The following is a 25,362-nucleotide window of genomic DNA, read 5'->3' on the forward strand; positions in this document are numbered from 1 at the left end:
CACACCCCCTCACTCACCCTCACTCACCCTCACACACCCTAACCAGCATAGCATAACAAAAAATAGCATTAAATAACAAAACATAGCATAGCATAGCATAACAAAAAACGCATAGGATAGCAAAACATAGCATAGCATAACAAAACAGAGCATAGGATTGCAAAACAAAACATAGCATAACAAAAAAACATAGCATAGCAAAACACAACAAAGCATAGCATAGCCTAACAAAACAAAGCATGGCATAACATAACAAAGCATAGCAAAACAAAACATAGCATATTAAAACAAAACATAGCATTGCATAACACAACAAAACCTAGCAGAACAAAATATAGCATAACATAACATAAAACAAAGGATAGCATAACAAAACATACCATAACAAAACATAGCAAAACACAACAAAACATAGCATAACAAAACACAACACATAGCATACATAACAAAACATAGCATTGCAAAGCATAGCAAAACATAGCATAGCATAGCATAACAAAACACAACAAAACAGCATAACAAAACACAACAAAGTATAGCATAACAAATCAAAGCTTAGCATAACAAAACATAGCATAACAAAGCATAGCATAGCATTACAAAACATAGCATAACAAAACATAGCATAGCACAACAAAGCATAGCATAATAAAACACAACAAAACATAGCATAGCATAACAAAACACAACAAAACATAGCATAACATAACAAAACAGAGGATAGCAAAACTAAACATAGCATAGCATTAACAACAACACAAAGCATAGGATAGCAAAACAAAACCTAGCATAGCATAACATAACATAGCATAACAAAACATAGCATAACAAAACACAACAATACATAGCAGAACAAAACATAGCATAACATAAAACAAAGCATAGCATAACAAAACAGCATAACAAAACATGCATAACAAAACACAACAAAACATAGCATACATAACAAAACATAGCATTGCAAAGCATAGAAAACATAGCATAGCATAACAAAACTCGACAAAACATAGCATAGCATAACAAAACAAAGCTTAGCATAGCATAACAAAGCATAGCATAACAAAGCATAGCATAACAAAACATAGCATAGCAAAACAAAGCATAGCGTAATAAAACACAACAAAACATAGCATAGCATAACAAACCAAAGCATAGGATAGCAAAACAAAACATAGCATAGCATAACAAAACATAGCATAACATAACAAAACATAGCATAACAAAACACAACACCTAGCATAACAAAACATAGCAAAACACAACAAAACATAGCATAACAAACACAACAAAACATAGCATAACAAAACATATAATAGCATAGCAAAACATAGCATAGCAAACACAACAAAACAGCACAGCATAACAAAACATAGCATAGCAAAACAAAGCTTAGCATAATAAAACACAACAAAACATAGCATAGCATAATAAAACATAGCATAGCATAACAAAACATAGCATATCATAACATAGCATAGCATAGCATAGCATAGCACAGCATAACAAATAAAAGCATAGGATAGCAAAACATAGCATAGCATAACAAAACAAAACATAGGATAGCAAAACAAAACATAGCATAGCATACAGCATCACTCCGCATCACCACAGCATCACTCAGGGGCACCACAACATCACTATGCGCAACATCACTATGCGCAACATCACTGAACGCCACATCATCACTCGTTCTCCATCACAACATCACTCAGCGCCACCACAGCATCAATCTGTGCAACCATTCAACAACACCTGGTTCAAATATGTTCTCTCAATGTTTCAAGCTGTATTACAAATGTAACAAAAAGATGTTAATATTTCACTTCTGTTCTTGGATTATCGTAACAATAAAATACACTGAACATAATCTTCACAAAAGTTATTTACAAAACTTTAAGCTATTGCCATTATAAATTACAATAACTTTTATTTAAGTATTAATAATTTTAAAAAAAATTAAAAGTCATTGTTATTTGTAATATCAATACATGTAAGTCACGTAAATACAACACATCAGCAGCGGCGCGCCCATTGGGGCGTGGGGGCGTAGCCCCATACCCCCGCCCGCCCGCAGCCGCCCGCAGCTGCCTTGGCGTTTCTGAACTTAAGTAAACCAGTTCAAAGACGCTAAGGCGGGAGAACTGACAATCATGTCGGTCATCATTACGTCAGTCTGCCCATTCTCTTCAGAGTCTGAAGGGGGTGGGCGGTCTGGAGTCATGTTGATTGACATGATTGTCACAGGGCAACAGGCAGCAACACAAGTGCGCATTAATGGGGACGGAGGGTGAATTTTTTACCCTTGCCCACTCATGCGCACTCGTGTTAGCACTTTTTTGCGCATGCCCATTAGGAGCCCTAGGGGCCCTTTGGGCTCCTAATGGGCGTGCTGAGGGCGGAGAGTAGCCTGTGCCCCAAGCCAATCCTGGCGCTGCAGCAGCGACAGGATTGGCGGAGAGGGGCTGCCAGTCCAGTGCCATTCGTGACGTGATTGAAGGCCCCAAGGGGGGAGCAGAGGTGGTGCGGACCCGGACCAGCGGTGACTCGGTAAGGTAAGTTTTGTTTTATTTAATTCCCCTCTGCGCGACAACCCCCCCCCCAACCCCCGCGAGCCGCGACTGGAGTCGAGAGTTGTGCTTTCCTACATGCTGTTGCACCTCTCAGATTTATGTATTGAAATATAAGGAGATACGTGAAGCGCCTTCTACAATGAAATTCACCCAGTCTGTACCACTGGGACTCTGCTGATGGCTGCCCACCCCAGATGAGAGTGTTGTGAAGAGCTGAAAGACTTTCCATGGTAGTATTGCCCTAAATCCATCCTAAAGATCAACGTTGAATGTTTCCTGTTTATGTGCAGCGTTCCCATAAAGAAGCAGATGTGCGAACAGAAGCAGAGCTCTTCCGAGAAGGGGGATGGCGGAGAGCTAGTGCGTGTCCAAAATAGTGAGAGAATGACAGAAGAGTTGTGAAAAAGGAAGAGAGTGTTAAAAGTTAGAGCAGGAAAAATGGTGGAAACCAGATGAGAGGAAGAAAAGACAGGAGGAAGTGGAAGTGTGAAAGAGAGTAGTGCCAGAGAAAGGGAGAAAAGTACAAGAGTAGGGAGTGAAAGATACCGAAAGGAGTATGTTACCTGTTTTGCTAAGCTAGTAAGTTGTGCACAGCTCACTGTACTCTTCCTTTAGAAAAATAAAGTCACCAGCTGGCAGCCACTGTCCCAAACTAAGCTCTAACATTGAAGAACTCTCTTCCTATTACATTTGTTGCCCGAAAATAAGTCATTTTTCCCAGAGGGGGTTGTGGCTCATGGAAGATAAGGTAAGGGCGTACACTGGAGATTTAGAGAGTGTAAAATAACACTTCACCGAGGGCCGCACATTTCTTGCACTGCCTCCCTCCCATACACTGTAGAAACGTCTCTCTTTTAGTGCAACGCAGTTTCTCCGTGTCGCTCGTTTGCAGTCACACGATCTGTGTTCGGGACAGTGCAGTTTATTGTTTGCGGAGTGTTCATATCTTTTTGGTGCCACCAGCTGCCTCGTGCTCTCACCTCGTCTTTCAAGCTGCTTGTGAGTGCTTCTGTGTTAACTGACGCTGTGTGTGCAGGTGCAGTGTGATCTTGAGGCCACTGACCACACAATACAGATTCTGCGTGCAGACTAGCACTTGGTTTTGTCTGACACAATATGGAACAACATTTGTCATTCGTTATCAGGGGTGATATATTTGTTAGACTTCAGAGAAACATTTGCTGTTCTTTAATCTCCAGCGTGCAGGCCAATATTCATAGGGTACAGCTCTTAGAACCGCAGTATTAGATGGGCTTGGTGCGTACGAAAATCTGAGAGACTTAGGCTCCTGACAGGAAGGTTCTAGAAGGAGGTGGTAGCTGATTGGTTGGTTCTCTTTACTTTGGTCCTTTTTACAAAAGGACACAGATAGGCCACCAAGGTGGGACCCTTGGGCCTACTCTGTTTTGGTCCTTTTTACATAAGGACGTGGATAGGACACTAAGGTGAGACCCTCAGGCCTATACTTTTCTGTGTATGTCTATAGGACATTACTTTTATATATACCGGAGGCTCCCGTCTCGACGAAGGGGAATGATTCAGGCATGTGAATCTATGAAAGACACCCAAATACTGGATAAACCAGGGAACCGTGTGATATCTGTATATGATTAGAGACCTGGCAGTGACTATCTCTCCTTTTGTTCCACTAGGATTAACTGGAAGTCATTCTGACAGCTTCACTGCCTGTATCCACGCTGAAAAAAAGGGCATGTGAGTGTATTGTATTGTTAAGTCAAGGCACTAACCTGATTCACTAGACAGGAGGAGGTTAGAGAATGTTGTAGAGTACTACAGGGTGTCTTACTAGGAACCTTAGCACTATGTGAGATTAGCTAGGATCAGTTATTTGAGGGAGGAAATCTATCATCAAATACAATGCAATGTAATGTAAAGTTTTCTTGTTATGGATGTAACTAAACCAATGGAGAAACCTGTGATTCAAAGAAAAGAATTAACAAAAGCAGTGTGATAAGGTCATAGAGTAAACAAAGTATTTTTATAAAGCAGCACTTATTTTCCTAAAAGTTGGTGTAGTGTCCTTTTTTAGTGGATGGATGTTATGTTGCTGAAGGGTGACGCAAACTTAGCACATGTACTTTGGAGTTAAGCCTTGCTACTTAGTGCCAAGCTACCCTATGTGACTTGGCAACTCTAGGTCCAACACATTGTAAATGACAAAGCTATTAATTTCGCTATTTTCAAAAACAAAACATAAATAAAAAACTTGTCATTTACAATACCAATAGCTCAAACTTTCTTAATGCGAGACCTATTGCATTGCAAATGCTTGTTGCATTTGTCACCCCGAGTGTGACGGGTATGCCCAGACGTGGGTCCCGCGCTCCATCCCACTGGAGTCAGGCTATCCTGGCTGCTGAGGGGTGAAACCACCGTAACCGATCTAAGGATGCTTGTTTTCAGTCCAGGGAGGACCTGGCTTGGCAGTTCGGGCTGGACTGTTCCATGTGACACAGGGTCTAGACTGATTTGCATATGGCTGGGTTCAAACTCGAATGACATGGTGAGCAAAAAAACTATGGATTTAGGCCCAGATCTCTGTACTGGAGTGAATGTATGAAATTGTTCTGCGTTCTGTCCATCAACATGTTTTAATGGTCAACAGCCTGAGGGGACAAATGTGAAAAGGCTCAAAAGGAGCAGACATCAAATATGTGTGACCAAATTAAGGTCCCATTGTGGCATAATAAAGGGCGTGGGTGGAAACAAGTGAACCAGCCATTTTAGAAATCTATTTAAAATAGGAGATTTAAAGAGAAAAGGTTGGTCTGGCAGCTGCAAAAAAGCAGAGCAGAAAGGTAATCCTTAAGTCCACCCAAGGCAGAGTCCTGCTGGGCAAAGGTCAGAATGAATAAAAGAACAGTAGAAAGAGGAGCAGAAAGAGGGTCAATAGACCTTCCTGTACAGCATAATACAAATTTGTGCCAACAGCAGGTGTATACTGACTTAGTGGAGGGCCGCCTGGCCGCCAGAATAACATCACAGACTTCGGGAGGAAGGTAAAAGCCATCAACTGCCGCCGCTCAATCTCCACGCATGGAGGCACAGAGTTGACCGGTTTCGGTGGAGAACCCTCCCCTGCTGCTGCAACAGAAGATTCTCCCAAAGGGGCAGCCTGATCCGAGGATCGACACTCCTGCTCAGAAGCTCTGGATACCAGACTCTCCTTGCCCAGTCCGGCGCCACAAGGAAGACTTGGGCCCGGTCGCTCCTGATCTTCTGCAGAACACTGGGCAGAAGTGGTATGGGCAGAAAGGCATACAAAAGACCTGAGCTCCACTCGCGATGAAACGCGCCTCCAAGCGATAGTCGCCTTGGAAACTCCAGCACGAAGTACTGCTGACATTGTGCGTTCTCTTCGGAGGAAATCAAATCTAACCAAGGTTCTCCCCACTGCTGAAAGAGACTTTGCGCCACCTCAGACTGGAGACGCTATTCGTGATCTGCTAGGCATCAACAGCTGAGATCGTCTGCCCTGGCCTTCAAAGAACCTGCCAGGTTCTGAACCACCAGGGTTATGCCCTGATGTTCCAGCCACGTCCAGAGACGCAGGGCCCCTCGACAAAGGGTCCATGACCCCACCCCGCCTTGCTTGTTGCAGTAACACATGGTTGTAGTGTTGTCCGTGAACACCTGCACCAACTTCCCCTTGACAGAGGGAAGAAATAATTTCAATACCAAGCGAATGGCTCGGAGCTCCAACAAGTTTATGAGGAGCCTGCTCTCTACCAGAGACCAGTGACCCCTGATCTCCATCTCTTCCAAGTGGCCACCCCATCCCAGAAGTGATGCATCCGCCCCAATAGTGAAATCCGGTTGGGGAAGGGAGAGAGGTCTGCCTTTGAGTCAATCTCGGTTTGTTAACCACCACTGAAGATCCTTTGAAGTTCCTTCCGAGATCTGAATCACGTCGGAGAGATTTCCCTGATGCTGTGCCCATTGGAAGTTTAAGTCCCACTCCCAAATATGTTGCGTCAGTAACAACAGGGACATCGGGAGGACACATAAAAGTTGAATGTAAAATCTGCGTCTTCTCGATAATCAATTTATAGCCTGATGTTAAGCCAAATTGCTCTGCAAGAGTCTTTAGGGTCACAAAAGCCAGAGCAACATCCCTGGTTAGGACCACAATGTCGCCCGCATAAGCTAGCATCTTATAATCTGTATCATTGACCCTAATCAGCAAAATATTTTTATTCCCTTCGATTTTGCTAAGGAAAGGGTCAATATACAGAGCAAAAAGCACAGACAGCCTTGTCTGGTGCCTCTGCTAATGTTAAATATCCCTGTTTCCTGCCCTGAGATACAGATAGTTGCATCTGGAGAAATATACAGTGCTTGTAATGCCTGTATAAATTCAGTACTGAACCCTTTACAGCGAAGCAAGGCCCACAAAAAAAACCAGGAGACCCTGTTGAACGCCTTCTCGGGTCCAACAGGATCCCCCCCAAGGGCGACCTTGTGGCCTGCGCCCAATCCAGCAGAGCGATGACCTGCCTAACATGGTCAGCCGTATACCTTCCAGGAATGAACCCATATTGCCATATGGAAACTAATGGAGTAATAACTTCAGCGAGTCTAGAGGCTAGTAATTTTGAATAAACCTTGTTATCTGTATTGATAAGCGAGATAGGGCGATAAGATGAGGGATTCAACTCAGGCTGATCTTTTTTCTTAAAGAGAACAATGCCCTATAAAATTCTAGCGGGATGGCGTTAGGCCGGCGGCCTTTCCATTGGCCAGAGATTTTATGGCCATTTCAACCTCCTCCCATGTAATTGGTGCTGAGGGAGCCTCATTCTGTTCTGTTGTAATTTTAGGAGTATCAGTATCTAGCTGAAACCCCACCGCCGAAGTCTCACTAGATATCATAGTCCTCTCTTCCTTATATAGCAGAGTGTAACATGTTTCAAACATCTCCATGACCCTCTCCTTTGTATCCTGAACCTGACCATGCTGATCTTGGACTCCAAGGGCCCGATTCACAGAACCAACTTAAGACAAAATCCTAAACTTACTACTTTTGGTATTCACAGAAGTTAGGATTTTGTCTTAAGTTTGTCTTAAGACAAACTTAAGACAGACTTAAGACAGACTTCAGTTAGGATTTTGTCTTAAGTCTGTCTTAAGGCAAACTTAAGACAAAATCCGAACTTATGTGAATACCAAAAGTAGTAAGTTTAGGATTTTGTCTCAAGTTAGTTCTGTGAATCGGCCCCTAAGAATTCTGTTTGCTATATTTTTCATCTGTGCCTCAGTTGCTAGTATCCCCGACCTGAATATCCTGCCAGTGGTAGAATCTATAAACACCAAACTAGAGAGCTTAGACCATCTGCATCTGTCGCTATACGGCAGCTGTAATATACTTAAAATGCTGGTTCTTCCAAAGTTTATGTATTTATTTAGAACCATCCCCTTAGAGTTTTCTCAAGTATGCCTGGTTGCGGCTGGGAGCATTTGTTCTAGATTTCTTTGGGGCTATCACCAATCGCGCAGGGCTGCCAAATGGATGTGTCTCCCTAGAGACCGTGGGGGATGGGCGGTTCCCAATATTCTATTGTATTATTGGTCATCCATGTTGCAACATTTTGGAGTACTTTTAGTAGGGGACAGGGCTGAGGTCCTGTTAGCTAATAGACCGACTATTTATGAAATAGGTCGGGGAGGAGGCAAAGGGCATTCTAGTTCGCATACTGGAACCGAGTTATATTAAAAAAAACGAGATTCAAAGTAATAGGTGCTGTGTACTCGATTTGGTGGAAAATTTGCCGTAAATGGATAATTCCAAATGTCAACGCTTATACGCCGTTCACGGCTTCTGGAATTCTGCTACCGATTTTTTTTTTTAGGACCATCTTCTTTTTAGATGGTAGTGGTCCGAAGACCCTCAAGGTCTTCGGACCCATCGCCCCGCAGTCTGAACACGACTTCGAATCATGGTCACCTTCAATACACCACCGACATACGCGGTGGGGATCGGTAACCGACATGGTGCAGGAAACAAGTCCTGCACAGTTTAAAACCTGCCTTCCTACAAGACATCACTCGCACACAAATTCTTCAAAAATTTCTACAAAAGTTGAGAAAAAAGCCTGCCAAAAAGCGGCAGAGGGGAAGCTTAACTGGGGCGGAAAGAAAAGAACTGACGTCCGCCTGGGTGGCGCCTATATAGGCACCACGACATCATAACCGACGCTACCGACATCAACGACGACATGCGGAGCCGAATGGAGCCACCCGACATCGCGCGCAAGGGGTACTGCTTAGCAAAAGTTTCCGGATCCTGTCTGACACCTCGGAGATTCAAAGGTAAGAAATCTACAGCTAGAAGTCTCCATCAGATAAAACCATTGCTATACTGGATTAGATTGTGGTCCACGCAAGAATTAGGAACCTATAAAGACTGTGAAAGAGACCTAATAGCTATTGATAGTTCACTGTGCACCCCATGGCTGAAGAATAGTAAAGAAACATTGCATAGAATAGGCAGAGATGAACTATGGTTATCCCCTGAGTTGATTGTTAAGGGTGATGCACAAAAAGTAAAACAGCTTTATTGTGAGGCAGTCTTGATCCAAACATTGGAAACATATTCAGATAGTAGCCTGACAGGTCAATTCATAAATCATTAAGGGGTCGATTCCGATTCGGGAAACGAATCCGTACGACGATTCGTGTTCGTAGCCGTTTCCGTACGAATTGTAGTAATCCGTCCGAATCGCGTAGTACGATCCGTAGGCTCGAAATACGTACGAATCGTCACGAACCGTACGAAAGTCAAGGTTGAGTCCGTACGACATAGACCCGCACAGTAAACCGTACAATTCGTAAACATGCCGTATGACCCGCCAAGTATGATCCGGACCGGGGAATAGAGACGCGATTCGTACGGATACATCGGGTATGAGCAATTCGTACGGGGATCTACACTATCGCATAAGCACTGTACCCCTAAATTCAAGGGGAGTACGCAGGGGGTGTACGCACCGTACACGTACGACCTTGGGGGGTACGGACCATACCCCTATGCACCCTACACCTACATTCATGGGGGGTACGCACGGGGACATACGCACCGTACCCCTGTAAACCAGGGGTGTACGAACCATACCCCGATGCACCGTACCCCTGCAATGATGGGGTGTGCGCACCGTACACGGGGGTCCGTTCCGTACGCATTTCGGGACGAAATCTGGTTTTCCGGACGTTTTAAACTCCTGTAGCAAAAGCGGCGTACGGAGTGCTGTCATCACGATTCGTACTTGCTGAGTCGGAAAAAGCTGCTTCGAACCGTACGGACGTCGCGTACTGCGTGTTCCGAATACGATTTGTACGGATCATTGAGTCATATGGTCTTTGGTACAAATCGTACGGAGAACTGCATTCGGTACACATCGTACTACATCGTACGTACGGGTAAGGTTCTCCATGCGATTCGTACGGGAAAAAGGCTCCGTACAACGATTCGGACGGGATTTTACCGAATTGAATCGGCCCCTAAGTGTCTCCCAGGTCTTGAACCGTATATGGATAGAATGTACCCTTTTCAGGCCAAATGTTTATATGTTCATTTCAGATGTGGGCTGTTACCCTTGAGAATCTATACTTCGGCATGGACCAATGCCTCTTCCCCCTCAAAATTTTGTCCTAACTGTCCTAATATTAAAGAAACGGAGGTCCATTTAATGCTAACTGTGATAACTAAACTGCAGAGTAAAACTCAAATAGGCTGTCCAGTGTCCGCCTTCTCCTTTTTATACCCAGGATTTGTTTGACGCTTATTTTATGACTAGTTTTTAGATTGACATATGTATGTCTTTTATATCCATAATATGATATCTTCTCTTTTTAGACTGTGTGTTGTATAACAGGATACATTTTTTTTCTTGCTTATAAGGAAACAGTATGGCAGTGATCGACTGCATTATTAATAATGATTTGTTAGCCGCTATTCTTCCTTTTTAAGTTGTTCTTATCTGTATCCCCTCATGTGTAATAGTTTTTATGTATGATCATTTTTGATGTTGTGTTTACTTATGCAAACTTTTTATGGCTTGATGCCAAAATAAAAGATATCTATCTAGCTAGCCATGTGATGTACTCTACAAATCATGTTAGAGAAGATGGGCCTTATTACCTCAGAAGGAAAGGGAAGTCCTGCTTGTTCGTAAATATTTCAGTATACTGAAAGTTACACGCAGAAAGAGCGCAGATAGCTCGTGATAATTGCCTCTCTTTCCTCCTCTGAATTCTTACATGATACAGTAAGAGATTAATTCTAGGGGTGGGTGCTGATGGGCGCAGTAAACTCCGCCTGGCAGCAGAGTCTGAGTTTTTTTGTCAAACTCGGCACTGGAGTGCAGAGTGCGGAGTAGCATAACTCTGGGATCTCCGCCGACGGACATAGGTGCTGGTTATATCAAAAAACATCCTTAGCCTAGGCACATATAATACGTTTGTGATTTAGTAGGTTCTACTGTTCTTTTTTAATTGGTGGTTAAATGTTGAGCACAACCCTTTCTCCAATCTTTAGAAACTACGATGGCAGAGGGACCGCCAGCCGTGCGATGGCGGGTCCTCTGCCATCTGACAGCAATTTTCCCACCTCCATTTTACCATGGCGGGGGGAATCCTCAGGGAAGTGTGGTGGACACAAAGACCGTCCGCCACGGTTTCGCAAGGCGGTATTTTTCCCCCGACCTTGCGGAACCTAAACATAGGGCAGCATTGCGACGGTACCTTGCAGGTACCGCAGTAGGGATTTTGATAACCCTTTCCGCCTGTCTTTTCGCGGCAGTCATCCCGCTGAGAAAAGACAGGGGGAAACAGTTTTGGGGGTCTGTAGCAGGCCCCCTTGTGTTAGGGGGAGGTGTGGGTGCACTGGGGGGTACCCATGGTACCGCCCTAGATTTCACTGCACCAAGTGGCATGCACCATGTGGTGTCTGTCACGTAGTGCAGTGAAACACAAAACACATTTTAGACATTGCAGTGGGTGCTGCAGTCAGCAGTACCCATTGTAATGTTAAATTGCAAAATGCGACCCCCATGGTGGCAGTCTCATCCTAATTTGGTATGCTGGACCCCCGCATGTATTGCGGACGGTCCCGGTTTACCACAGGATGGCGGACGGACTCCAGTCCGTCCGCCTTCCTGTTGACCCCCTTAGTTTTCACTATGTTAGGTAGGTGCAGCACCACACTGCACTTAATGACCATGTCTTTAGTTGGTGAATCCAGTGAGGTCCCACCCTCTAGTTACAGTGGTGTTAAATTCCAGGAACTTAGGACCCTGGCTGCATCCAGAAAAAGAAAGGCAGATAGTAAACCTACCACAAAGCTGCTCTTAGAGCTTGCTCCTGCAGGACGACCTCCAGAATCTTGATAGGTCACAGGGAACGGACAAGGTGGATGGGGTGGCTCCAGAAGATGAGTCATTGGTGTTACACCCCAGTGACCAGGAGAAGTCTGAAGATCCCTCACTGGTAAACTCTATTCACTAAGGGAATAGTACAGAGGGAATCCCTAGAGGTAGGTCCTCTTTTATTCATCCTAAAAAGCTGCAAAGAGTCCAGGGGATGTCTAGGTCTTCCCTGCCAATTCAGTCTCCTCTACCCACTCCATAGGGACCTCCATCCCTAGCCAGAAGGACTCCTTAGAAAGGGAGTACCACCTGGTCAAGCTTGAAAGAGCCAAGCTGAAAGGAGCAGTTGGCCCTTGATAAGGAGACCCTGGAAGTTATGAGGGCTAGGAAGAATATGGGACTCCTTTGATACTTGGAAACTGGGCAGGATAGTCCCTCCTTACCAGAAGGGGATGGCATCCATAAATGGATCACTGCTTTGGAGAGGGCCTGTAAAATTCAGAAGGTTCCTCCGGGGCAGTGGGCAGCTATCCTGTGGCTCTCCTTTGCTAATTAAAGGTAGCAATACATGTTTCACTGTTTGGGAGGGAGATGCAGACAATTGCTCAGCCTTGATGAGTGCCTTCATAGATGGGTTTGTTCTAACCACTTAACAGTGCAGGGTTACGTTTAGGGCCACACATAAGGCACACACCAAATACTAGGTTGATTTTGTAGACAAGTGCTATAAAGGCTCTGGAAGGCTGGCTCAGTGGAAGTAATGTGCATGGCTATGGGGGACTGTACAATTTATTGATAAGGGAGCACATCCTCAATATCTCTCAATTTCAGCAGCTGCACCCGTACCTGGTGGACTCTGATCGGAGCTCTCGCCAAGAATTGGGAAATAAGGCAGACAAATGGGTACGCACCAGGGTCAAGCAGATATCTCATGGTGGTGGTGACTAGAAGAAGCAAGATTCTTCTAAGGTCCAAGAGAAGGGTGGGCAGAAAGTTAAAGACAACAAAGAGTCTTCACAAGTTCTCCAAAAGTCTTCCTCTGTGGGTGGGTCCCAAACCTCTTCCTCCTCCAACAAGAAACCGTGGTGTTACCTGCATAAGGAAGAAGACCACAAAGCAAAAGATGCCAATAGGTCCAAATCTGGCTCTAAGGATGGTACTACTACTACTGCTCCTAAAGCAACTAGCGCCCTCAGCACCAGTAAAAGTAGTAATAGTGCCTCCTAAGGATTAGCAGGGTTAACCTTAGGTTCTGTAGTGGGTTTTGGCCTAGTCAGAACACCCACTCAGGTTGTTTTAGTCTGTGACAGTGGCACAGAACTTGTCACTTTACTTGTAAGTCCCGCTAAATTCGGCAAGCACAGACAACTCTTTAATGGCCGAGAAGCTGTGGCATACAGAGACACATGGGTCAGTGTCACTATGGTGACCAAGAAACTTTTTTCTTTTGAACAGATCATACTTGGTCAAATTTACCAAGTTACCAATGCTAGGAATGTCAGGACTGATCATTCCGTAGCAGTTGTGAATCTCAGCTGGGGAGGGGTATCTGGCCCCAAAGGAGTTGTGGTTACCCAAACTTTCCTGTAGACTGTCTGTTGATCAATGATTTGGAGACTACAGCCTGGTCTAAAGTGGAGTTCAGGACACATGCAGAGATCATGGGTTCTCAGCCAGTGTCTTTGCAGTCACTAAAACTCAGGCCAAGAGACTAGGCACAGAGGGAGCCCTGGATCTCAAACAAATGGTCTAGACAGTTCCCAATAGAAAGAGCAGGAATGGAAAAGATGTATCCTCCTCCCAGACTTCCAAGTGAAGATCGGCCAACTGAGGGAAATGACCTTAGTCCCTGTGAAGGAACTGGCCCAAAGCCACCTGGGACTGAAACAGCAGAGTTCTTTGGGGCAGGGGGCCTTTTCAGGGCAGACTACAGCCTGGAGCAGAACACCTGCCCCTCTCTTGAACAGCTCATACAGCAAGCTGCTGCTGACGAGGCAGGAAATGCCAGATGGTCCCAAGTGATATATTGGGAAGAAGGGCTCCTATTTTCTAGTGTAGAGACCACAAGCCTGGTGCACATGACATTCATTTTACAGGACATCTGGGCAAAGCTAGATTTGGCAACACATGTCTGACGAGTATCGAGTTGGAAATGTCGATGTACACAAATATTGAGTTGGAAATATCGTGATTCAGAAATATCAACAGAAAGAATTATTTTGTTTTTTTAACTTTTTATTAACATTTCAGACAACAACAGTGGTCATCACATACAGACAGTAAAATGAGTACAATCGTACCAATAGGGCTGGGCTTACATAGCGTTCAGTGTTTAGGCTTTTGCAGTGCAGTTCATTATATGCAATCTTGAACAATCGGTTCGAGCGGTTCATCAATCGGCGTAACCTGGGGAGGCTCGCATATGTACCCCCTATATTCGTTCCACCTGGACCACACTTCTCCCCACTTTCGTGGACACCCTCTGGCTATATACACAGTATTCTCCTGGAGCATACACCAGTCCATGTCTGTCTGCCACGCGGCCAGTTTAGGGTGTTCCACTGCCCCCCAGAGCCTCGCAATGTTCCTCTTTGCGACTGCAAAGCCCAGCGTGGCCCAGAGCTTCCCTCGGGGTGACAAGTCGGTGGGCTCCCAGATGTTCAACAGACATTTCTTTGCCTCAACTCTAAGCTCCACCCCCCATACCTCCCGCATACATTGATGGATACGACGCCAATACACCTGGAGAACTGGACACTCCCACAACATATGAAAGAAGGTTCCACTGTTACCACACCCTCTCCTACAGAGCCCGTCCAGGCTGCGGCCAATCAGTTACAACCTCGTTCCTGAGATATAAACTCTTTGTAGGATTTTCAGCTGGATGAGGCGGAATCGTGCAGCTATTGTGACCTCTCTAGGGGAGGCTAGTGCTGACCTCCATTCCTCCTCGTCTATTTCGAGCCCGTCAGCCTCCCACTTCCCTTTGAGGTTTTGCAGGAGTTCAGGGGAGTTTTTAACAATCTTTTTGTATGTGAGGGAGATGGCGTGCTCAGGGAGGTGACCGTCAGGTAACCGGTCTTCCAAGGGGGATGAAGGCGGGGGCATCATGCCTGAGGGGATATTGGACTGCAGGGAGTGCCTAACCTGGATGTAGCGGAAATACTCTGTTTGAGCCAGCTCGTAAGTGTGTTGGAGTGATGCAAAGGAGGCCACCCGGTCCCGACTCCACAGGTCCTTTATGTAAGAGATCCCGATTAGGTCCCATTCGTGGAACCCCTTGGTGCGACCCAGGGTTCCCAACCTTTCGGAGGCCCATAGTGGAGTGGCCATAGTGCGAGTATCTGCCCACCCCAAGTGTCGCTGCGCTTTGTGCCATATCTGAACTGAATGTTTAGTGGGTCCGGTCAGTGGGTATCTGCCCGGTTTGGAGTACAGTGCCGCTTCGTAGTTTCCGCCTGGTAACAGCCACCGGTCCATTGCGTACCCCGGGTCGTTGCCATCACAGTACGTACCCTGATTGATGGCCGCCAGGTGTGCAGCCCAGTAGTACTTCTGAACGTCCGGGAGCGCAATGCCACAGTCGAACCACCCCAGTGTTAGTTTCTGGAGGGAGATTCGGGGCACCCCAGCCCATAGCAACTCTCTTAGTGTGGACCGACTTGAAATACGACTGTGGGATCATGTCTGGGTAGTTCTGTACAGCGTAAAGGAATCTGGGCAAGGCCATCATTTTGAAGAGCGCCGCCCTGCCCAATAGGGACAGGGGGAGCTTCCGCCAGGAGGCCGAATCCTTCTTAAAGCATTGTAAAGGCGGAAGGAGGTTCCTCTCATATCGAATCGTGTGGTCCCTAGAGATAAAAACCCCAAGGTATTTAAACCCCTCCAGGGCAATCGTTAGCGGGCAAGTCCGGGGGATCACCGGTTGATCGCCCTGCAGCACATATAAGATAGACTTGGCCCAGTTGATGCTGTACCCCGAGTTTTTACCAATACTGGTGAAAATATCCATCGCCACAGTAAGGGACTTACGGAGACTGGCGAGGTACAGAAGGATATCGTCCGCGTAAAGCGAAATTCTGTCCTCCCAGTCGTCGGCCCACCTGAGCCCTCTGATTGAGACATCCTGTCTGATCCAGGCCGCGAGTGGCTCTAAGAACAGAGCGAATAGCAGGGGCGAAAGAGGGCACCCCTGGCGTGTCCCCCTTTCCAGGGCAAAGACCTCCGACACCTTGTTGTTGACCACTACCTGCGCCAGAGGCTCCGCGTAGAACTCGGGTCCAAAGCCCATTTTCTGGAGGACCGCCATCATATATGGCCATTCTAGCGTATCGAATGCCATTGCGGCATCCAGTGATACCACAACCGCCTCTTCCTGTAGTGTGTGACACCGCCCCAGCACTCTGGCAAGTCTTCGGAGATTAAGTGCTCTATTGCGGTGGGGCATGAAGCCCGATTGGTCCGGGTGGACCAAGGTGGACAGAACTGGTTTCAGCCTGTTGGCCAGGACCTTGGCAAGAATCTTGGGTTCAGCATTTAGCAGGGATATGGGCCTATAGGAGGCACAGGCGTCTTTGGGTTTGCCTTCTTTTGGAATGACCACAATAGTGGCTATACGCTGATCTCTCGGCAGTATGCCCACCTCCCTGCTTTCTTCAAACACACTTTTTAAGTGTGGGCCAAGGTCGTCAGGTTTAAGCTTATACAATTAGATCGGTAGCCCGTTGGGGCCAAGTGCTTTCCCCAGATGGAGGTCCCTGATGGCGTGGCCTAGCTTCTCCGACGTGAGAGGTCCCTCCAGGGCCTCCCGTTCTACCTCTGAGAGGGTTGGCAGGTGAATATTCACCAACATATCTACGGAATCCTCCTCCGAACGGTCAGACCTCCTGCTGTACACCCTCTGATAGTGCCGTGCGAACTCCCCGACAATTTCGCGAGGTTCAGAGATAACCTCCCTGGACTCAGTCTTCAACTCCGCCACCATCTTTTGTAGCTGCTGTTTTTTGTCAAGCCATACAATTAGTTTTCCAGCCTTGTCCCCCTGATCATATAGTCTGCCCTCCCTGTCTCTAACAAGGTTCTTGGCGGCATTCGTGGCCAGGGCCCTGTACTCCTCCCCTTTGAGTTGCATTCGGTGAGCCACCTCCGGGTCCCCATCAGATTGCGCTGCCGCCTCCAGGTCGCGGAGGTCACCCTCCACCTTAACCAGTTATGCCTCACGCTCCTTACGGTGGCCAGCTATCACTGAGAGGGCCTCTCCCCGTAAAACCGCCTTAAAGGCCTCCCAGAGGACTACCAAGGAGTCTACTGTGCCCTTGTTGGTTTCAAAATATCGCTCCATTGCCACTACTAGTTTCTTCTTTGTGTCCTCATTTCTGGGGTGCCAGGCGCTTATAGGTGCTATAGTACCCTCCCGCCTATCCCCAATAGTGTGGCTCACCGATTAGAGCGGCAGACCCTGAGGCAGAGGTCTGGCCCGGGACCAGGGTTCAATTCCCGACGCGGCAGGATTATGGGCTCAATGTCCACAGACTCGATAATTCTCGCCTAGGTGCCTACTCTAATCATGGGTCCCACTCTGCAACTCTGGGCATTAGCTTGCTTAATCTCCACAACGGCCTCGAAAGCGCTAGGATGCCTGGCCTCACCTTGGAGGTGCCCAGTAAGGGGGCATCCCACAGGGAAAGCCAGGAAGGGTTCCACAGCGGTATACAGCGCCAAGATACCTTTCAGGTGATAGTGCGCTTTACAAGTATACACACATTACATTACATTACATTACATTCAATAGTGAGGTGTACCAACAATGGGGAGTGGTCTGAGATAATCCTGGCCAAATGCGTAGCTTCGCGAATGGTAGTGCCCTGTTGTTGTGGCGCGAGAACATAACCGATGCGGGAGAATGTGCGGTGTGGTTCAGAGAAGAAGGTGTACTGTGTGTCCCCGGGGTGCAGGAGGCGTCAAACATCTGTGAGGCCAAATGTGTCCATAAAGTCAGATAACCACATGTGGCCGGGTGGTATGTCTCTGGGTGAGTGTCTGTCCAATTGTCCTGAGACCACGGCGTTGAGATCCCCCCCATCAGGGAGGGAGAGGAGTAGTTTGCCCAACTCTTGGTAAGATTGTGTCTGAAGCCCAGGTGGGATATAGGTAGTGACTAGATTGAGCCTGCGTCCCTCCCACTTACCAGAAACAACAGCATATCCCCCGAGGGGGTCAGCTTCTGTGTGGTCTACGACCAGTGGGAGAGTACGGTGTATCAGCACCCCAACCCCGCGGGACCCTGACGTAAAACCGGCGTGGACTGCTAGGGAGTAACCCCATCTATTGAGTGTGTGGCAATTATTCCCCATCAGGTGGGTCTCCTGTAGGAGCACTAGATCAGGCCTTTGTCGTTTAATGAATTGCAACACCATAGTTCTCTTCAGTTTGTCCCCCAGACCGTTGACGTTCCAGCTCAAAACTCTGAGGCTTTTATCCCACCTCATAGTAGTAGTTATGTTGAGCTGCACTAATAGCCCTGTAGCCCCCGGTAAATACAATCATTTTCAACATGTGTGACAACACCAAACAAACCCAACCCCCTCACCCCCCCGCCCCCCCGCCCGCCCAACCACCCAATCTGGCAAACAGCAGACCGCCTGCGACTCGGGCACCGGACCATGTAGAGTGCCTTATTCAATACAGCGGGTGGAGGATTGCATCAGCATGCCACCGCTACCAGCAGGGTGAGAATGGCACAGATTTTGCCGGATTTTAGTGGGAATAGGGGAATCGGCTTGGAGGAGCTCCGAGCTAGGCGGCCATTCACGTCGGCGCCAGGCCACCCCCCAATAATATCGAATTTAAGGTAGGAAATATTGTTTAAAAAATTATAGAAGTCATATATATTGTTTGCAAAAAAGTTGTTTAAAATATCGATTTTCTTATTAGTGTTATGTGTTTTAGTTTCTATTTTAAATGTATGTGATGTATGTCTTTTTTGTTTGAGTATTGTTTGTTTTTTAATATGTGTTACATTTTTAGTAGTTATGAATTTTATTTTAATTAAATGTTGTTTTTTGTGTGTGCATTAACGGGTTGTGGGTTTATAGGGGAATAGGGTGGGAAGTAATTTAATTATAATACAATAATTATTTTTTTATTTATTTAATTTAGATTTTAGAGTGTTAAATGTGAGAAGTAATTGATTTGTAATTAATTATTAATTGGTTGCTAATTAACATTAAGTAATTAAATGATAATTATGTAATTTTTTGATTAATTATGAATTCGTTGTTAATTTATAATTAAATGATTGAAAATTAATTATGAAAATTGTGTAATTAATTTTAGGTGTAGATTGTGGGGTTTATAGAGGCAAAGGGTGGTAAGTAATTTATGTTTAATTAATAATTAGTTAATTCATATTAACTAATGAATTGATCATTAATTGTGGTAATTCTGTGATTTGTTTCATATGTGGGTTATGGGGTAAAGGGTGGGAAGTAATTTATTTTTTATTAATTAATAATATGTTCTTAATTAATACTAATTAATTATAAATTATGGGAATTGTTTAATTAATTTTAGGTGGGAGTTGTGAGGGTTATTGGGGTAATGGGTGGTAAGTAATTTATGTTTAATGAATTACTAATTAGTTGTTAATTTATATTAACTAATTAACTGAATATTATTTTTGAAAATGGTGTCATTAATTTTAGGTGTGGGTTATGGGGTTTATAGGAGTAAAGGGTGGGAAGTAATTTGTTGTTTCATTAATTATTAATTAGTTGTTAATTTATATTAACTAATTCATTGATAATTAATTATGGTAATTGTGTGATATTTTTAGATGTGGGGTTTATGGGATGAAGGATGGGAAGTAATTTATGTTTAATTAATAATTAGCTGTTAATTATTATTAATTAATTGAAAATTAAATATGGAATTTGTGTAATTAATTTTAGTTGTGAGTTTTTTAGGGGTAAAGGGTGGAAAGTAATTTATGCTTAATTAATCGAAAATTACTTGATCATTAATATTAATTAATTTATATTTAATTAACGCATTTGTTTATTTTTTTGTGTGTGGGTTTTATTGTTGTAGGGGTACAGTGTGGGGAGTAAATTAATTTTACTTACTTTATAATTAGTTGTTCAATACTATTAAGAGCCGATTCCGATTCGGGATAAAAAACAGTCGTACGAATCGTATTCGTAACCGTCTCCATACAAATCTAAATAGACCGTCCGAACTGCGTAGTACGATCCGTATCCCTAAAATACGTCCGAATATCAGCGAACCGTACGAACTATAATCGTAGACCCGTACGAAATGGCGTCGAAACTCCAACCATACGATTTGTAAACATGCCGTACGACCAAACAAGTACGATCCAGACCGGGGACGAGTACGCGATTTGTACGGGCAAACGTAGTCGCCCTTGAAGCATGAGTCGTACGGAAAACATCGCGTATGTGCGAGCCGCACCAACAAATACAAACCGCACACCACTCAAGAAAGCGTACGCGAACCCCCAACCCTAAAACGGCCCGTATCAGTCAGCCGCACCAACAAATACGAACCGCACACCACTCAAAGTGCATGCGAACCCCCAACCCGAAAACAGCCCGTATTAGTCGTCCGCACCAACAAATACGAACCGCACACCACTCAAGAAAGCGTATGCGCGCCCCCACCACAAAAACGGCCCGTATCAGTCAGCGCACCAACAAATTCAAACCGCACACCCCTCAAGAAAGCGTACGCGAACCCCCACCACGAAAACGTCCCGTATCAGTCAGCGCACCAACAAATACAAACCGCACACCCCTCAATAAAGCGCACGCGAACCACCAGCCCGAAAACGGCCCGTATCAGTCAGCGCACCAACAAATACGAACCGCACACCCCTCAATAAAGCGCACGCGAACCACCAGCCCGAAAACGGCCCGTATCAGTCAGCCGCTCCAACAAATACGAATTGCACACCACTCAAGAAAGCGTACGTGAACACACCAAACACGTCCCGTATGAGCCAGCAGCACAAACAAATACGAAGCGCACACCCCCCACTAATAAAGCACACGCGAACCCCGAAACCAGCATAAGGAGGGTGCAAACGAGTCGCACAACACCACTAAACATGCCTCCTGTGAGAGGTGTGGCGCCGCGGCCAGGGCGACTGATGCTGGAATCTGGGGATCACGGTTCGATCCCCGGCTCCGGCGGCAGGTTAGCCCAGCACCATGTGACTCTGGGCAATAGCTTGCTTAATCTTCCCGACGGCCCCCAGCGCCTAGAGACCCTTACGGGTGATTGTGCGCTTTACAAATGTGGATTATTATTATTATTATTCCTGTGTACACACCATTGGAAAACAATGTCCTGGCCACAGCCAAACAGCCAAACAGAGGGCCCAAGTCACACCCACCCCTTATAACACACCCACCGAAAATTCAAAATAAGCCACACCCACAAATGGACAAATGGACCAATAAAAGGGCCCACACATACAACCGATCATCCTTTGCAACATACCTATTTGCGCAAAGACTCTGACACATACACCCTATCCCATTCACCCCCACACCACCACCTTCACAATCAGACCCACACACCCTCATCCATAAACACCATCACCCCAATCACATATACCCCACACCATGACCACACCAAAGAATCCAAAGTTCACTAACCCGGAGATGAAGTCATCAGAGATGAGCCACAGCTGTTTGGTGCTTTGGTCAGACAGACCAGCATAGCTCAAAAAACACACCTGTGGGAGAGGATCGTCGATAAGGTCAATGCTGTTGCACCCATCAGGCGTGCCAGGAGGGATTGTCAGGCCAGGTGGTACGATCTGCTAAGGATGATCAAGAGGAAGATGGACGAAGACTACGCCAATGCACACCACACTGGAGGTGGTGGTCCCCGCAGACCTGCACAATACCATCCCTGGGAGGAGAAAGTCATGGCACTGCTACCACCGGTGATAGTTCACGGAATCGAAGGAACCGTGGAGCCTGGTGAGTATACAAACAACTCATGTAACATGGGTGGACTCCCAGCAGTGCCTAACAGTATGGGTGTGGGTCGCTATGACTCCCAGCAGTGCCTAACAGTATGGGTGTGGGTGGCTATGACTCCCAGCAGTGCCTAACAGTATGTGGGTGGTATGTGGGTGGGTGGCTATGGCTCCCAGCAGTGCCTAACAGTATGGGGGTGGTATGTGGGTGGGTGGTTATGACTTCCAGCAGTGCCTAACAGTATGGGGCTGGTATGTGGGGGGGTGGCTATGACTCCCAGCAGTGCCTAACAGTATGGGGGTGGGTGCAAGGGGAGTAGCCGTCAGCCTGGATCCGGAAAGTTTTTTGTCAGCAGTACCCCTGAGCGTTCAAAGGTTGGTTCGGTCGGCTCCGCGTCCGTCATCGGCATCATGGTCGCCGGGATGACATCGCAGTAGCAACTTAGCCTCCTCCTTTGTGCGCTGAGGTCAGGGGGGCTAGTTGCCTTAGGGGCAGTGGTAGTATCTTCTTTGTTGTTAGCCTTAGAACAATTGGCATCTCTTGGTCTATGGCCTTTCTCCTTGCAGAGGTAACAACAAGGTTTCTTGCCAGATGAAGTACAGGATTGGGACACACCCGCCCAGAGGCAAGTTTTTGGGGACCTTGTAAAGACTCCTTTTTGTCCCTACCCTCCTTCCCACCCTTCTCTTGGGTTTTAGAAGAATCTACCTTCTTCTGGTCACACCACCATGAGCATTCTGCTTAACCCTCGTTCGGATAATTTTGTCTGCCTTCTTTCCCAATTCTTGGGGAGAGGTCCACCAGGTACTCGAGCAGCTGCTTATTTTGACAATTATTAAGGATGTGCTCCCTTATCAACAAATTGTACAATCCCTCAAAGTCATGCACCTTGCTTCCATGAAGCCAGCCATTCAGAGCATTAATAGTATTGCCTCTATATCAACCCAGTCTTCGATGTGTGCCTTCTCTGTGTCCCTGTAATGCTCAGTGGTTAAACCAAACCCATCTATGAGGACACTCTTTAAGACTGGATAATTGTCTGCATCTTCCTCTCTGACAGACAGTTTGTCTATACCTGTGTTAGCAGGAGAGAGCCACAGGATAGCTACCCACTGCCCTTGGGGGACCTTCTGAACTTTACAGGCCCTCTCCAAAGCAGTGATTCATTTTGGATATCATACCCCTCCTGCTCAGGTTCCTAGTATCAAAGAAAGTTTCCCTGACTCTAGATACACTAGTGCTGCCACTGTGGGACTCTAGTCCCAAATTCTTCATATCCATCTGGACTTTCAGGGTCTCCTTATCAAGGGCCTTGTTTGAGCTTGGTTCTCTCAAGTTTCCCTCTCTAAGGAGTCCCCGCTCTAGCTAGAAATGGAAGTCCCTATGGATGTGTTTGAGGTATTGGAATGGACATAGGAGGACCTAGACCTCATTGCACCCTCCCAGGAGGAATAAAGGGGGACTTCCTCTGTACCATCTGTACTATTCCCTGGGGGGATCAGAGTTCACCAGTGTGGAGTCATCAGACTCCTCTTGGTCATGCTTTGAATTAAGGTCACTAGGGGGAACCCCTCCTGACTCATCTTCTGGAACATCCCCACCCACTCTGTCCTGCCCTTCTGACCTTTCAGGGTTCTAGAGGTCATCATGCAGAAGCAACTCTAAGAGTTGCTTAGTGTTAGGGTTGCTACCTGTCTTTATTCTTCTAGAGGATCACAGGGTCCTTAGTTCCTGGAACATAATACCATTATATCTAAAGGGTGGGGACCCCCTGGGATCCACAATTAAAGACGTAATGACTAGATATAGTGTGAATTTGCACCTACCTACCCTAGTGAAAACTAAACTTCCAAAGATTGGAGAAAGGGTTGTGCGAGGTGTGAGAAGTTGGCCTGATATATGATGTTCACTAGTTCTAGTGACCACCTTGTATCAATCCAAACAACCCTTATGGTGATTGGTTGTAAGTCAACCTTTATAGACCAGCTATCCTAATGGTAGCATGGACAAAGCAGTCTTAGGCTAAACTCTTTTGGCATGTGAAGCCAGCTGTTTTACCACAATAAAACCCCTTGAATACCAGATGAAAGTACACCACACAGGTTGTTATGAAAATAAACAGTCTATTTATTAATAACAACACCTCTGAACTCTTTATGAGATCAGAGGGCTAAGCACACGACAATACTGGGAAAGAAATACGAGTATGCACAATATTTACACGTGTGCCTTAAACTAAGAACAATGGAATGCGAGGAAGGAAAATACTGTAAGGAGATCCAGAGGCTGGAGGATCGCTGGGACTACGCTATGAACTAGGTAAGTACGGAGCAGAAGGCCCACGGGACTCACGTGCAGAGTGGAAACTCTCACGCGGGATGCGTACCAACGTCTATGGATGCTACAGTTTAGAAAGTTACGGATTCCGGACGAACCCGGCTGGATGGAGGGAAAACAACAGTAGACCTGAACACTAGGATAGTGCACACAGTCTTCAGCACCTAGGAGCTTTAGTTACCTAACCCACAGGCTGCGGGTGCATAGGGCTGAAGTTGCGTCGGGTTTGCTGCGTTGATCCCGGTGATGCCTGAAACAAGGAGTTGCTGGCAGGCAGCCAGATGGAGGAGTCTGGTGGTTCCAAGGATGGAACTGGAAGGAAGAAGTCCTGAAAGGGAAGGGGACAGAGTCTTGGTCACTAGCCAGTGACGGTGCTGGAACCAGGAGGGAACCAGATGCTGTCGCTGCAGTCAGGTGAAGGAAGGGTCGCTTCTCTCTGTAGCTGCGCGGACCAGGAGCTGCTCTTCACGACCAGGCTGGAGGTACGAGCTGTCCCACGTAGTCTGCTGCTGTCGGCGGTGTCGGATCGTCGATCTGGACAACAGGCCTTGGCTAATGCAAGCCACGCAGTGGAACAAAGATGGCGTCTTGTGTGGACCAGGAGCGTCCGGGGTGCTTCTCTTTCACAAGGAAGCAAGGGCCAATCTGGGGGACCAGACTAGCAGTGTCGAAATCTTCGGATCGTCGTCTCAGAGGTCACTAGCCAGCCGGCAAGTGACCAGACAACAGGAAAGACAGCAACCAGGCAAAAGGGCCCCACGCAGATCACGGGGATGCTGGGGGGCTGGTCTTTGGTGCAGGAGCTGCGTCGGTGGGGGGCTTCTCAGTCCCCAATGCACTCACTCGAGGAACCCTCGGGGGTCGTGCTGGAAGCGCTGTGCAGGTTTCTTCAAGATGGCCGTCTCCACGTTGCTCGTCGCACCCACGGGTCCCAGCTGTGCTGTGGATGGGCGTAGAAGTCAGAGAGGTCTGGAGGTCCGGGTCTCGTCGGATTCCTGGAAGGAAGGACTTACAGCAAACCGCACAGTAGCTTGATGGTGCCTGCGAAGCAGGATGTTCACT

General features: G+C 46.5%; 1 protein-coding gene across 8 annotated transcripts in view; it reads right to left on the reverse strand.

Moving 5' to 3' along the window:
* Window positions 1-25,362, reverse strand: part of LOC144772352 (sodium/potassium-transporting ATPase subunit alpha-1-like) — a 3,188,308-nt gene that overhangs the window by 768,376 nt on the left and 2,394,570 nt on the right. The window lies entirely within an intron of this gene.

The sequence above is a fragment of the Lissotriton helveticus genome, chromosome 8 (assembly GCF_964261635.1).
Source record: "Lissotriton helveticus chromosome 8, aLisHel1.1, whole genome shotgun sequence".
In the NCBI taxonomy this organism is placed as follows: Eukaryota; Metazoa; Chordata; class Amphibia; order Caudata; family Salamandridae; genus Lissotriton; species Lissotriton helveticus.